Source organism: Pimephales promelas, chromosome 20, assembly GCF_988280905.1.
Source record: "Pimephales promelas chromosome 20, fPimPro1.hap1.1, whole genome shotgun sequence".
NCBI classification, from domain to species: Eukaryota; Metazoa; Chordata; class Actinopteri; order Cypriniformes; family Leuciscidae; genus Pimephales; species Pimephales promelas.
The window spans coordinates 10476926-10493338 of NC_142788.1; the positions used below are offsets into that span (position 1 = coordinate 10476926).

Here is a 16413-nt window from a genome sequence, read left to right on the forward strand (position 1 = left end):
CTCAAAACGAAGTCCGTTTAATTTTATTAATGTGCATTTTTAGTATACTTCAAACTGTAAAAGTACTTGCAGATAATATATTCATTAAATAAAACGCCACATGAACTTAATACCTCAAGTCAAGTCAAGTATATTTATATAGCGCTTTTCACAATACAGATTGCATCAAAGCTGCTTCACAATATCAATTAAGACAACTTAACAGTGTTTGTTTATTCATGAAAAAAAAGACAATCAAGTTTGGTAGAGCTGATCAATGGTGTGATGGGTCATTTAATTTGAATATCCCCAACTGAGCAAGCCAAAGGCAACAGTGGCAAGGAACCGAAAAACTCCATCAAGTGACCCGACGGTGTCCTAAAACTCCATCAGATGACCCAATGGAGAAAAAAAAACCCCCCAGGCTCAGTTCTCCTCTGACGTTTATGAACTAGAGGCCAAATTTACAATAACTGTAATATAAAAAATGAATATGAATGCCTGGCTAAATAAATGCGTCTTTAGTCTAGTTTTAAACTGGGAGAGCGAGTCTGAGCAACGTCGGGGCTAAATGTGAAAATGCTCTCCCTCCTTTGGTGGATCTGGATATCCTAGGAATTACCAGAAGCCTCGAATTTAGTGATCTTAAAGAGCGCGATGGGTTGTACGGCGATAGAAGATCCGTTACTGGAGCTAAACCAATTAGAGCTTTATAAGTCAAAAGCAATACCTTGTAATTAATACGGAACTTTATAGGTAACCAATGAAGTGATGATAGAATCGGTGTTATGTGATCATATTTTCTTGATCTAGTAAGAACTCTAGCGGCTGCATTTTGTACTAACTGTAGCTTGTTTATTGAGGATGCAGGACAACCAGCTAATAAAGCATTACAGTAATCTAGTCTCGAGGTCATGAATGCATGAACTAACTTTTCTGCATCAGAGACTGATAGCATGTTACGTAGCTTAGCAATGCTTCTGCTGTTTTTGTAAAATATGAAATATGCTTTTCAAAAGGCAGGTTGCAGTCTAATGTAACACCCAGGTCTTTTACTGCAGCGGATAAAGTAACAGGGCATCCTAATATGTTAAAGTTGTGCTGCGAAAGGCTTTGTGGACGGTTTTTAGAACCGATAAGTATTACCTCTGTCTTGCTTTCTTACCTGAATCTTTTATATCTTTAACACAATCTGTCAATTTGGATAATTATTCATCTGGCAGTGATGAAATATATATTTGAGTGTCATCAGCATAACAATTGAAACTAATTCCATGTTTCCTTATAATATTACCAAGTGGCAGCATATATATTGAGAATAATAAAGGGCCTAACACAGATCCCTGCGGCACTCCATAGTTTGCCGAAGTTATGATCGATTTTTCTCCATTTAAGTAGACAAAATGGTAGAGGTCAGATAAGTATGACCTGAACCAGCTTAATGCTTGTCCTTGAACACCAGTGTAATTGTGTAGTCGATCTAAGAGTATTGTGTGATCTATAGTATCGAACGCAGCGCAAAGATCAAGTAAAACTAGTATTGAGATACAGCCTTGGTCAGAAGCAAGAAGTAAATAATTTGTGATTCTTCTAACAAGCGCAGTTTCAGTGCTATGATGTGGCCTGAATACAGACTGAAACTTTTCATAGATGTGGTGGTTGTACCACCTAACCCTAACCGGTCAACTACTGATGAGCGTTAGTAGAAATGTAGATGACAAGTTACTGATAGTTAGTAGAATGTCTAAATTGGACCATCGAAATAAAGTGTAATAATATATAAAATATAATAAACTATTTGGTAAAACTTTACATAAGGGGGGTGTGCATAAGACTGACATGACACCTTCATAACCATGACATATGTCTTAAAGTAGGGTTTAACATGTTTATGACAACTGTCATTAAGTGTCTTTCGCTCAATAATGACATTTTGAATGTAAATATGACATTGTTTGAGATGTCTTTGTTATGACAACTTGACATAAACCATAACATAACCTGTCAGTGTCTTTGTCATGACAACTTGACATAAAATGAAGTTAAACTGTCATGTGGTTGGGTTTTACATTGGCTGACATGAGGCATTATAACTGTGTCATGAATATTTTTCGTGACCTCAAAGTGGTACTAATTGAAATTGTCATTAAAATGTTATAATGGCTTCATGACAGCCAAATGTCAAAACCAACCACCTGACAGTTTAATGTAATGTTAACCAGTAAAGCTAAGTGGTTTCTTAAGTTTGATAATTAATCTGCTATGTCATGTTTATGACTGTTTGTGTTGTCTAATGTCAAGTTGTCATGACAAAGACACTGGCAGGTTGTGATGTATTGGTTTATGTCAAGTTGTCATAACAAAGACATCTCAAACAATGTCATATTTGCATTAGAAATGTTATAACTGAGCGAATGACACTTAATGACAGTTGTCACAAACATGCATAAAACTTCCTTCATATTCATAACAAATGTCATGTCATGATTATGAAGGTGTCATGTTAGTCTTATGCACACCCCTTCAAATAAAGTGTTACCAAATATTAACAGATAAGTCATATGGAAAGTAGATAAATGATAAAGGAATGGTAAAACATACATACATACAGAGAAAATATAGTTGAAGAAATATATTTCAATTATGTACACGCATATGTGACCGTGAGAGTATCTCTCTGATCGTAACTGCGTATGCTATTTTCTGGCATGATTCTAGTGCTTTTTACAGGGAAATAAACAGATGGGTGAGAGCCACTGGAGAGATGGGTCCATCTGAATGTTTAGGCAGTGTTTCAGAGACATCTCTCCTTATGTGGCTATAGCACATCGACTTGCTCTCCAGCCATGTCACGGTGAGGACAAACAGAGCTTGACCTGCGGCACTGACTTGCAATAACTGTTGTGATATCCATGGCTGGTTTTTGTTTTACTGGCAATCCCTATGATTTCTCAAAGTGAGTTCTTATTCAAGTGTTTACATGAAACGTTTACAATGTGAGCTGGTGGTCTTGTTTAGATCTGTGTGGTCAGGTTAAGTGTATGTTCTGGTGGTCTTGTTCTCATGTCTGGTCTTTATGGGATCTGAGGTCATCGTTATGCAGACCAAAATAGGACAGTTTTTTTTGTTTGTTTTTTGTTTTTTGAGGGGGGGATTCCTTTGTTGGTCCAGAACAACATTCCTCTCAGTCTCAACCTACAATCAGAGAGAATTGTTTGAAATGTTAATAAGAGTGTTGTTCAAGCCCAGAACCTTATCCTTATCCTCCAAATCCTATCGGTTAATAGGAGTGTTGTTCCAAGAACATGTCCTACTTGGGTAAATCACGTTAAACTGCAGGTTTAAAGTCCTCGGGGGGCATCATTACTCATGAGCACCTGCTGGCCCTGAGCTCACTCAGAGAGAAAGAGAGTGCACACTTTCACCACAGTAAACCATGTAAGGCAGCGCTGATGCACATTCCATCCTGCGAGTAAAAATAACACTCAATCAGATTAATGGGAATGGCCTCTTCAACACAAATACAAGCATGCTAAAGAGAACAGACGCTTGCTCGCGGTTTCAATAATCAAACTCACACGCGTCAATTATACAACCACTTTTTTGAGGTTCATCTTGTTTAATCCTAATTGTTACAATCAATTTTAAAGTCTATTTAAACTTTTGTTTTTTTTCTAATATAGATTAGGAATATAAAGTGAGAAATATTATGTTGTCTCAGTCTGACGGAAAGCACTTGAGATTTTCTGAAGGCTGATTATTTTGTAATAAAATTGTAGTTACTGAAATGCTGTTGGAATGTTCCATATGAACTGAGAATTCTATATATTATGAATGTTGTAGTATAGTAGTGTAGTGTTTCACATCTTTTTGAATTTTGTCCTATAGTGTGTGTGATATACAGTATAACTAGGCACTGTTTTGTCAAGTTTATTATTATTTTTCCATTTCCCACTATAAATGGTTTTATTTTATTTCATTTAATTTCATCGTATCATTTCATTACATTTTTGTTGCTTATCCATTTTACATACAAATGCGTTGCCACTAAATTGAACTGTGAACTGTCTTTCTAAAGTATCTTCTTATTAAATGGTCAAAGTTCTCAATGCTTCGTTTTGCATGTAGGGACCCTCATTATGTTACTGTGTTTGTGTGGGGCTATTTTGAGCCTTGTTAGTGGTATTAAATAGCGATTTGTTTTTACTTATTAAATGCCCCCATTTACTAGCGTATACGCTAAACAGTTTTTAAAGATAAAACTCTTTACATTCGATTATCATGAAAACAAATCTCAGAGAACGGTCGACTAGGCACCAATGTGTTATTAGACCAAAGGTTCATTTTGCGCCCGAGTTCTCCTTTAAGAGTTGTCTTTTTTGGTCTGATGAAGAGTTGTGGGCATCGAAGTGTCACCAAGGCAAGATTATAGTAAATTTAGGCACCATAATGTGCCAACTTTAGATTTACCTTTCTATTTTGGTTGAGCACCTACAGTTACTTGTTTCAGTTTATTCTTAGCATATTAGCTTTTTAAAGCCCCTTTATATTAGCTTCCTTTGGATTTAAAGCCTTACTTGATGGGTCAAACCCCCCTGGAATTCACACCCTGACTGGCATGGCTGGCAGAGCTCACTCTTTACACTTTTATCTGGGAACAGTTTAGTCAATTCTCTTACAATGGTTGAATGAGGATTTGGTTTAGCTGGATTAGTGCACCAGGACAACTGTCCCATCACTCCACATCAAAGGCATGTGAAACTGTGTTCGGTCACGGCGTACGCGCTGCAGGTCTGCTCAATTCTCCATGCATTCAGCACATATGAGCTCTATAACTCATATATACTGTGATGTAACAGACTGAGACTGCTTCATGCAGCTGTGGGCTTCACCCTGATCCCATAACTCCACAAACTGTAACATTTACAGGATCTGGCTCATGCTGAAGTATTTATACACAACCTCTTTAATTCTCTCTTTCCCCTCATCCCTTCATCCCCCTCTTTTAGAGCCAGCTAGTCCGTCTGCCAGCTTGCAAAATGGAAAATGTGAGCATCACCATACTCAAAAAGAAGTATTACAACACACAACTCCAAAAAAAGGCTTTTTCTCTTTCTTGCTCTCACTCTCTTTCTCTTTCTCGCTCCCACCGCTCTTTGTGTGATAAACCAGATATATTAAGAGAAAACAGATCAAGTCATTTGTTTTCAATTGTTTGATGACTTTATAAGGGCTGGTTTCTTCTGATCTGCTCTGTTTGAGAAACATTTCTCTCATGTTGTTTCAAGCCCATGTACTTTCTTTCTTCTATGGAATACAAATGGACATTGAAATGTGCTGGTTGCCAACATGCAATTATGTTGAATGGGAACTTTCACACTTCGAAAAAGGATGCAAATGTTTCGTGAGTCAGAATGGTTTTGAGATCTGGATCAACCGATTCCTTGAAACAATCTGATTTGTTTATGAACTCTTTCAGCAATTTATGAACTTTCATTAATACACCAAGGATGGATTTCTGGTTGAGCTAGACAAAATGACAAAAATAAACCTGTCCAATAACAGGATCAGTGGTGAGTAATATCCGCCTTTCTAGATGCCATTTTTCGAGCTTTTCCCATCGCACATCGGCTTGGAGAAAATATTTGAAAACTAAAAATAATCTCAGTGCATAAAGAATTTCTAAAGGGGTCATATGATGTGATTTCTCGTTTTCCTTTGTCTTAAGTGTGTTATGTAACTGTTAGTGCAAGTATAAGATCTGCAGACTTACAAAGCTCAAAATGTCAAACCTAAAGAGATATTCTTTATAAAAGTAAAGGCTCAGCCACACCTTCCTAAAATGCTTCATTTACGCCCCCACAAATCTACGTCAGTGTGTGGTGGCAAAGTTTCATAACACCGCCCAAATATACGCAAAGTTGATCGATTTGGTTGCTCATCTGCATTTTCCGGTTCAGATTCGGGCTTGAATTGCTAGCCACAACTGCTAGCCAAAGAATCATACAATAAACTCGTTACATGAAAAATTATATAAAAAATTCACAGACAACATACTGTATGTTCACATTCATTGCAAAATTCAAACGGGATTAGAAAATAATTATTTTCTCTCATTTACTTGCATTGACGATTTTTCAACCTAGAGGGTTAGCGGAAGGGGCGGGACTTACCAGCTTATTGCTTTGGGGGCTGATGTTCCAAATATGGTAAGGGGAACCGCGTGACATTTCCGTCACTGCCTCTGTTCCTCAACCATTAAAAATGGCGGTAACACTTTAAAATAATGGTCCGTAGTTAACAAGTAGCTATGCAGGAAGTAATAGGTAGTACTGCATTAACACCGAAGTTAATACTATTAACTAATATGGAAGCAATATTAACTAATCATTAAGTAATAGGTAATTAGTACAAAGGTAGTTCCTTGGTAGGTATTTGATTGTTACTAAAGAAATATATCCTCATTGAGAACTACTTGTGAACTAAGAAATAATAACCAATTAATTACTAATCACAAAAGTAACATGTCTAAAAAGTGAACAATTGTGGGGGTTTTACTCTTAACGTGGTCATAACATTTCAGAAGCATGTGCCTCAAATGGGTTCTTTGTGGAAACCAGTTTATGAAGTTTATACATCCCCCCAAATACATTAGCTAGGTTGAGATTGTGACCACTACTCTTGCCAGGATGGACGCATGTTCTCTGTTTGTTTAAAACTTAAACATAAAATAATCCTAATAAAGACAGTTAAATAATTAGGAAGTGATGCTGACACTCTCATGATTGGATTAGTTCACTATTATGAGCTCTATTGAATGTCAGTCACATATATCTCAGACTCCAAAGACCTATAACTTTATGTTACAGTAGCTGCCTGAGGAGGACTTCTCTTTAGCACATGAATATAAACACTGATGTTCACTTGTCAAAAACAATTTGTATCTTTAATGAAGAAATTGGCTGCATTTATGTTACGATAAGTGCGAAACCACATCTTCCAGATTACAGTGTTTGTTAGAATATTAGTGCCTCACAGAACCTGTACAGTATGTTTCAAATATAAAATTAAATAACTTGTATCATTTGTGAAAAACCTGTTAACTCCTCAATAACTACTTAAGCGTTACCTTGTTATCCCGCAGGAACTACTAGTGATGTGGCCCATTATTTTAAAGTGAAAAACATGTTAACTCCTAACTAACTACAAGCGTTACCTTGTGTAAACATTGCGGGATGACAAGGTAACGCTTGTAGTAAGTTAGGAGTTAACATGTCATCCCGCAGGAACTACTAGTGATGTGGCCCATTATTTTAAAGTGAAAAACATGTTAACTCCTAACTAACTAACGCTTGTAGTTAGTAGGAGTTAACATGTTTTTCACTTTAAAATAATGGGCCACATCACTAGTAGTTCCTGCGGGATAACAAGGTAACGCTTAAGTAGTTATTGAGGCGTTAACATGTTTTTCACAAATGATACAAGTTATTTAATTTTATATTTGACACATACTGTACAGGTTCTGTAAGGCACTAATATTCTAACAAACACTGTAATCTGGAAGATGTGGTTTTGCACTTATCGTAACATAAATGCAGCCAATTTCTTCATTAAAGATACAAATTGTTTTTGACAAGTGAACATCAATGTTTATATTCATGTCCTAAAGAGAAGTCCTCCTCAGGCAGCTACTGTAACATAAAGTTATAGGTCTTTGGAGTCTGAGATATATGTGACTGACATTCAATAGAGCTCATAATAGTGAACTAATCCAATCATGAGAGTGTCAGCATCACTTCCTAATTATTTAAGATTTATTTTTAAAAACTGTCATTATTAGTATTATTTTATGTTTAAGTTTTAAATAAACAGAGAACATGCGTCCATCCTGGCAAGAGTAGTGGTCACAATCTCAACCTAGCTAATGTATTTGGGAGGATATATAAACTTCATAAACTGGTTTCCACAAAGAACCCATTTGAGGCACATGCTTCTGAAATGTTGTGACCACGTTAAGAGTAAAACCCCCACAATTGTTCACTTTTTAGACATGTTACTTTTGTGATTAGTAATTAATTGGTTATTATTTCTTAGTTCACAAGTAGTTCTCAATGAGGATATATTTCTTTAGTAACAATCAAATACCTACCAAGGAACTACCTTTGTACTAATTACCTATTACTTAATGATTAGTTAATATTGCTTCCATATTAGTTAATAGTATTAACTTCGGTGTTAATGCAGTACTACCTATTACTTCCTGCATAGCTACTTGTTAACTACGGACCATTATTTTAAAGTGTTACCAAAATGGCTTCTATCACTCCAATTCTCAAAAAACCCGGCACTGATCCTACTGATCTAAATAATTATAGGCCCATCTCTAATCTTCCTTTTATATCTAAAATACTTGAGAGAATAGAAGCAGCTCAAAGACAATGACATTTTTGAGCATTTTCAGTCAGGTTTCAGATCTAAACACAGTACAGAAAAGGCTCTTGTTAAAGTTACAAATGATCTTCTCTTGGCTGCTGATTCGGGTTTCTTGTCTATTCTTATTCTTCTAGATATTAGTGCTGCCTTCGACACTATTAGTCACTCAGTATTACAGGAACAATTGGCTTGTATTGGAGTAGCAAGTAATGTCCTACTTTGGTTTTCATCATATTTATGTGACAGGAAACAGTTCGTACAGATTCAGAATGCTCAGTCAGAGCCTGTCTTAGTTACTCACGGTGTTCCTCAGGGGTCAGTGTTGGGTCCGCTTTTATTTATTATTTATATTTTACCCCTTGGCCGTATTTTTCATTCTTATGGTATTAATTTTCATTTTTATGCAGACGACACACAAGTATATCAACAAAACCGAATGCTTCTCATCCCCCCTCCTAACCTTACTAAATGTATAGTATAGTCAACCTATGGTTGACTAATAATTTTATTAAGTTAAATACCAGTAAAAACCGAGGCCCTCCTTGTTGGGTCTACGTCTGTCTTATCCAAATCTCAACCCTTCACTTTGCTAATTGATAACTGCTCAGTTAACTTCTCCAGCCAGGTTAAAAGTCTTGGGGTTATATTTGATGGTTTACTTTCTTTTAGTTCATTAATGCAATTTCACGTGCTACATCTTTTTATTTACCATCTTTCAATCAAATGGACAATTTATATATGAACGTGCGGAGAGATGATGGAAAAACATTTGGAGAGCAACAGCTTCAGTTTCTACTCTGAGCCACAAAAGCAGCCGCATGCTGTGAGTGTGTGCAACGCTATCTCACGACCAGTTGTTACGAATTTGTACGAGTGTTTAAAATGTGGCTAATTTGTAAGAATTTGTACAATTTGTCTAAACCCACGTGATGGGTAGGTTTAGGGGCGGGGTCAGGGGTAGGTAAGAATGAATTCAGTTGGCCAATTCGGTAATTCGTATGAATTCATACGAATTGGCCAACTCGTAAAACATGTACAATTTAGCAAAAATCGTACTGATTTGTACGAGTGAGGTCGTACGTATTGTTACGAATTAGCCACCTCGTAAAATTTGTACGAATTGCTGTGAGATCGGGTTGGTGTGTGTTATAAATAAGGAATGGTGAGAGAACATTGTGCTTGGTATGTTTTTCATCTTCAAACCAAACTTGGGTCATCAGCTGACAAAGTTTAAATCCCATCTAGCTAGAGCTCTTCTCATAATGTTCACTCATTAGGTTCAGTAGGTGGAGAGAAGACAGTCTTTTGTGGTCAAAAGTAGACAAGCTCAAAGCGTTTTAGACCTATTTATACCTATATTTAGTGTCGTCCACTTCTGACCCGATCAACCAAAATGTTTAGGTTTTTTGGGGGGTCATCTTGGAGTTTTTGGAGCTGGGCCAGTCCTCGTACTTGCTATTACTCTAAAAGGATGGCCAGGATAATCTTTAAAAAATGCATTTAGGAAGAAATACATGATGGGAAGACGTGAGGGTGAGTAATGATAATATGTTTAATGTGAACAATCCTTTTAAAACCAGCTCTTACACACTCAGTCAGATATGTTTGTCTGTTTATTACTATGTATTCTGTTGTTTGGGGTGAAAAGACATTCATAAACATGGATAAGAAGGCCACTAAAAACAAAACATGTGTGTTTGTTCTTTTGTTCTCTTTAACTTTCACTCCCAAGGAGACCTCATGCGCACAGGCCTCCCCTCGTCATGGAAACTTCAAGCCCACATGTGCAATTTTGTTGATGGGAAAAAATATATGTTATGATTAGAGGAAACCTAAAACGTCATGACCATTTTCTTTAGCTAATCTTATATTATTATGTGGCGACCCTCCCGTTACAATCACTAAACATTCAACCTCTGTAACAGTGTGCAGACCAGTACTGGGGAGACACTAACTCAAACTATATGATCCACTTAGCTAGACGCTCAAAAATAAAAGGTTTAAAAGCTGTCACTGGGGCAGTACCATTTCAAAAGGTCCACCGTTAAACCTAAAGAGTGCATTAGTATCTTAATGGTACACATTGGTACCTAAATGGTACATATAACCTTTTAAAATGCCAGTGCCAGCTTTTGTAGCATTTCTTTTCTGTGTATATACAAATTTTACAAGCTATTGCTTTCAAATATTTCTTAAATGTCTATAATAACCAATACCTTTTTTTATTTTGTGTTGTATTATATTTAACAGCCTTATATAAATATTTAACAGCCTTTTAATCTCCTTTATAAATGCTTTACAAGGCATGAATAGTGCTCTATTTATATGAGCTCAAAAACATAGTTAACTAACCACTAAATGCTTTATATCTACTCGAATTAACCCTGCCTTACAGCATAAATACATAAATAGCATTTATTAACACACTAAGAACCATCATTATATGTCTGAATAATAAGATGTTTGAATGTACATTTAAATAGTTTATTAATCATTTACTTACACGTTCAAAGTAATCTTATGAACCACTGAAAACTCTTAAATAACTGGTTTATAAAAAAATGCAATTCTTCATTTAGAAATGATAAAATGATCATTAATAAAGGATGAAAATACAATTATTAAACAAATTATAGATGCTTTTAAATCAAGAAGAAAGCATAGCTGTATTTATAAACTGCTTATTAATGCTTTATGAATGATGAATTAACTGTTTACTCATGCTTAACTAATGATTATTAGCATGTAGTTATTATAAAGTGTTACCTATTTATTTGTAAATGTATCCTTTAAATTTACACTAATGCAAATGTATCCAATTCAATTCTAAATGACATCATTCGATAGGTAGTACACTGTAAAAAGTAATTGCTGATTCTACTTAAGAAAAACTAGTGAATTTAACTTACTTTAGAAACTTAGTTGATTTAACTTGATTACACTATGTACTGTGAACTTTCAGGTGGATGCAATAGTCAAACTAAACAAATCTAGTAAGATTGGTAAGTGTATTGTACTAAAGGCATTTTCACTCTGTTGCAAATTTCTGGAGCACAGAATTTGGATAGTAATAATAATAACGATAATAGTGAAATTAACAACATTTTTAGTAAATACCATACAATTAGTTTGAAAATAGCTAAATAGTTAACAGGTTAATATATAGTTAATAGGTTCTGAATCTTTTTTTTCCTGCACGCTTAAAAAATAACTGGGAAGATAAAAAGCAAGCCCATTGGCTGCTACTTCACAGTCCTTTATATTTTTAGTAAAAGCTTTATATATTTACTTTGGTTATTAAGTTTCAGCATGAGACGAAACAACTCGGGTTTTTTTTTTTTTTTTTTCATCTAGCGCATGCGCATTTGCGCAATTGGACGGTTGAAGTTGAGGAAGACGAGACGACATCGACGAGGGACTTCAGCTCGTGTTCGGGAATGGATGCGGCAGCAAAACTAGGCAAGCTAGCCTCTTGAACAACTAAAATCAACTTTAATGTCATTGTAAAGCTTAAAAACAGAATTTATTTTGCTCATTATGCGGTAAGAGGAAAAGACACGCTGAAGTAACGTTAGTTTTATGTCGAATGAGACCAGTTGAGACAAGCGGCATAAGTTACTAGATTAAAAAACGATTTTTACTGAACACGTGTTTTATATTAGTTACAGTTTGTATGCTGTGTTAATCGTTTATAAGTTTGGGGTTTATCTAATAATATGTAAAAACCCTGGCTGTGCGGCCTAGCAGCTAACGTAACTTTCCTTCTTTCTAGAAAGTTCAATGCTCACGTGTCGTTCACATGAAAATTAATAACACGATGCATTAATTAAGAATTGTAACTATAAGCAGTTATTACCTTATTTTGTCTTTATTTTGTGACAGATTCACTCAACGTTTCATCAATAAATTCAAGGCTAAATCTGGAGACATTGGCCAAACTTAAGATTCTGCAGCAGATTCAAAATGACGTAAGCTCATCGACATATCACAATTATGTCTCGAATTGCAAAACATATGTTGCTTTTGCTGTTGTTTTTTGCTCTGACGTTTTGCTAGTATCGAGTGCTATTCAATATACATTTTTATAACTTTGCAGAAATCCAATATCAATGCGGAACGAACAGCGTTCTTCATCATGGCCTACCACTAGTTCTCGGAGAGGACCACAATGATTTTTACAAGACATCTTTTGTAAGTATTTTCATCTCTGATGTGATTCTTGTTTAACAGTCTAACTGTTCTTCAAACAGTTGATATCTGGCAAGAAGAAATATAAAGGCATGAAAAACAGTCAGGACAGTGAAACAAAGTAAGGGTTAGAGAAAAGAAAGTGAAAGATAAATTAAGAGTTTAGAAGAAAAAAGACAGGAGATACATTTTATATTAGTTTTAATTTATATAACCGGCCATCAGTTTTATTTGTCTTTTCATGCAGTGGTTTGATGAATGTTTTTCCCCCTGGATTCACTGATGTGTCCTCTTCGAAAAGGCCTTTACATTTAGACACAAAGGGTTATTAATTTAGTTTCATATTTTAATGACTATGTGCTCTTAAAGGGATAGATCACCCAAAATGAAATGATGTTGTTCTTTACTCACCCTTATGTTATTCCAAACCTGTTTGAGTTTCTTTCTTATATCGAACACAAAATATTATATTTTGAAGAAGTTCGGTAATCAAACAGTTGAGATTAGCCATTGACTTCCATAGTTTTTTTTTTTTTTTTTTTTCCACTATGGAAGTCAATGGCTACTCTCAACAGTCTGGTTACCAACATTCATCAAAATATCTTCTTTTCAGTTCAGCAGATGAAAAAAAAAACTCATACAGGTTTATAACAACTTGAGGGTGAGTAAATTATGACAAGATTTTAATTTCCTTTAAAGTAACACTCCACCATTTTGTTCCATATTAAACTATGTTATCCCTTTAACAAAGACGAGTTGATGAAGATGAATACCTCTCTATGAATACCTCTCTCGTCTCAGTGCCTGCACTCAATCGCTCTGGTGCATGGAGAAACATTGTTAGCACTTAGCTTAGCCCAGTTCATTCATTAGGATGAAAATTGAGATGAAGTTAGAAGTGACCAAACACCACCATATTTTATTTTGTGTCACCATACTTGGCCGTGTAACCGCATTTGAATAGAGAAAATGTGGAGATGTTTGGTCGCTTCTCTGTTTGGATCCTAATGAATAAACTGGGCTAAGCTAAGTGTTAAAGTGTCTCCGCACGCCAGAGCCATTGAGTGCACGCACTGAGACGACAGAGGTATGTATCAACTCGTCTTAGTAAAGAGAGTAACATAGTTTAATATGAAAAAATAGTGGAGTGTTACGTTAAAATATGTCTTGCTTTATGACCTAATTTTTTTATTTGCTATTCCCATTTTTAGGACTGTGATGACAATGAAGATATGTCCAACATTGAAATGTGTTCTGACAGTGATTCCCGAGTCGTCTGCAACCGCTGCCATACCCTACTCCCTGCATCTTGATGCCACAACAACGGCAATTATTCTGGAAGGTACAGTGGTTGTGGATGATCTTGAAAATCTTCCACAAGCAATGAGCTGTCTTTAAAGGAACACTCCACCATTATATATATATATATATTAAACTATGTTATTCTCTAAACTAAGACAAGTTGATACATACCTCTCTCGTTTCAGTGCGCCGTACACTTAATTTCTCTGACGTGCAGCGACACTTTGATAGCCCTTAACTAGCCCAGTTCATTCATTAGGATCCAAGCAGAGAAGCAACCAAACACCTCCACTTTTTCCCTATTTAAATACAGCTACACAAGTAGTTACTAGGGATGCACGATATAGGATTTTGGCCGCTATTCGATATGCCGATAGTTTCAAACTAATTTCGCCCGATGCCGATACCGATATATTTGTATTTTTTTAAGTGCAAAAAAAGCTTATTAAAGCTTCTATTACAGTTCTCAGTCAAGAGCAGTGAGTAATATCCTCTGTGTTTTGTTTTATTAATATTAATGGGATTGTTCTCCCAAAAAATGTAATTGTCATCATTTATTACTCTCTCAAGTTTCTTTCTTCTGTTGAAATTATAAAAGTTATTTGGAAGAATGAGGCTAACCAAACAGTTGCTGTACTCCAGTGACTTCCATAGTATATTTAAGCACAAGAAAGAAATGAATACAGGTTTGGAACAACATTAGAGTGAGTAAATAATGACAGAATTTTTATTTCTGGGTGCAGTATCTCTTTAAGGACAAGCGGCAGCATATTATTACTGTCTCTTTAAGAACTGCCCGTGAACGCATCACTTGATGCGTCTAATATACACGCATTTGACAAGCAGATTTTCTCTGTTTGCTTTCACCTTAGACATAACCAACTTTGTTTATGTAAACCTTGTGTGTATTTGACAGTATCAGCGCAATAAGACTCGGAAGATTAGTCCAGTATGCAGGCGCTGTGACAGGCTTTTAGTTCCTGTGAGCGTCGGGTGAACGCGCTCAGAAAAGCGGATGTGAGAACAGCGCATCAGCACACCACGTGAATGATATGTTTACCTTGCAAGACTTTGACGCACATGCAAATAATTAACTTTTGTGAATTGCGGTGTCTTGTGAGTGTAAAGGGGGTCGTACATCGGACGAGAAGCGCAGCGCCGCGTCGCGTCTAGGACAACTCCAGGTAGCTATCGCACACCGGACGCGCGCTTTCTCATCAGTGTATGGTAATATTTTATTACCATATTTATACCATACCAATTTTTATTACCAGTAATATTGTTATGTTTAATGACATGAAATGATGAAGATAATAATGTCTGTTCTATGTTATGATTGTACTTTACAATATACAATTGTTGCCGAGTCTGCAGTCTGAAAACTTTACCTCAGAGCATCCGTTAACTCAATGAATTGAGAATCTCACCTGAAAATCCAATAACATCAGCAATTGTCATTCAAGCAGCTGATTTCTGTAAATGAATGCGAAACTAAATGTATATTGCAGCATAGGGCGAAGTCAGGATCTCTCCCTCTGCGTTTACATGCGACTCTACCTTTGCGTTTACATGTGATGTGATGTGAATGTACGTCGCGTTGTACAGTATGTTGAGATGAAGGCGCCAGAATTGAACTGATAGAATGCACGATAGCCTACTATAATTTTTCTTCAAAAGCAGATCGTGGATAGATTTTAATCGTCCATGATCAAAAACCGTGAGACGCACGCGCACCCTTAGTTGGAAGTTTAAGTTGCTGCCGCTCATGCTTCGTTCGTGGTCGTCACGTGCGCATAGGAAACACACCACCAATCGGCAAGGCTCATCGGCAGAAATATTCATATCGGCCGATGCCGATGATGGTCATTTTAAGCTTTTATCGGCCGATACCGATGTTGTCCCGATATCATCGTGCATCCCTAGTAGTTACACGACCAAGTATGGTGACAAAATAAAACGTGCCGCTTTTCTAAGCGTGTAAAGTGGAGAGCTACAATGTATGGCGGAATAGCACTTGAGAGCGCTTTGACTTGGCACAGTAATATCATCACTACTGATGATGAGGTTTTTTTTAGGAGTGATGATATTACTGCGCCAAGTCAAAGTGCTCTCAAGTGCTTTTCCGCCATACATTATAGTTATCCATTTTACACTGGTGTAATCATACACCATTCTCGGTCATGTAACTACTTAACAACGTGTAACTGTATTTAAATAGGGAAAACGTGGAGGTGTTTGGTCGCTTCTAACTTCATCTCTTTTTGGATCCTTATGAATAAACTGTGCTAAGCTAAGTGCTATCAATGTGTCGTGTCGCGCCAGAGCGATTGAGTGCACGCACTGAGACGTGAGAGGTATGTATCAACTCGCCTTTGTTAAGGAAATAACATGGTTTAAAGGGATAGTTCACTTTGAAATAATTTTTTATATGTTTTAGCTTACCTCAAGGGCATCCAAGATGTAGGTGTCTTTGTTTCCACAGTATTTTCAATTTTTACATTTTTCGTTCAA

General features: G+C 36.2%; 1 protein-coding gene and 1 long non-coding RNA gene across 6 annotated transcripts in view; one reads left to right on the plus strand and one right to left on the minus strand.

Moving 5' to 3' along the window:
- The window catches only part of ppp1r12b (protein phosphatase 1, regulatory subunit 12B), a 59314-nt gene that overhangs the window by 34339 nt on the left and 8562 nt on the right, over window positions 1-16413 (minus strand). The window lies entirely within an intron of this gene.
- Window positions 11766-14021, plus strand: LOC120491896 (uncharacterized). Its single transcript, XR_005625352.2, has 4 exons — window positions 11766-11871; window positions 12295-12380; window positions 12509-12603; window positions 13812-14021. It is a non-coding gene; the product is annotated as an uncharacterized LOC120491896 (long non-coding RNA).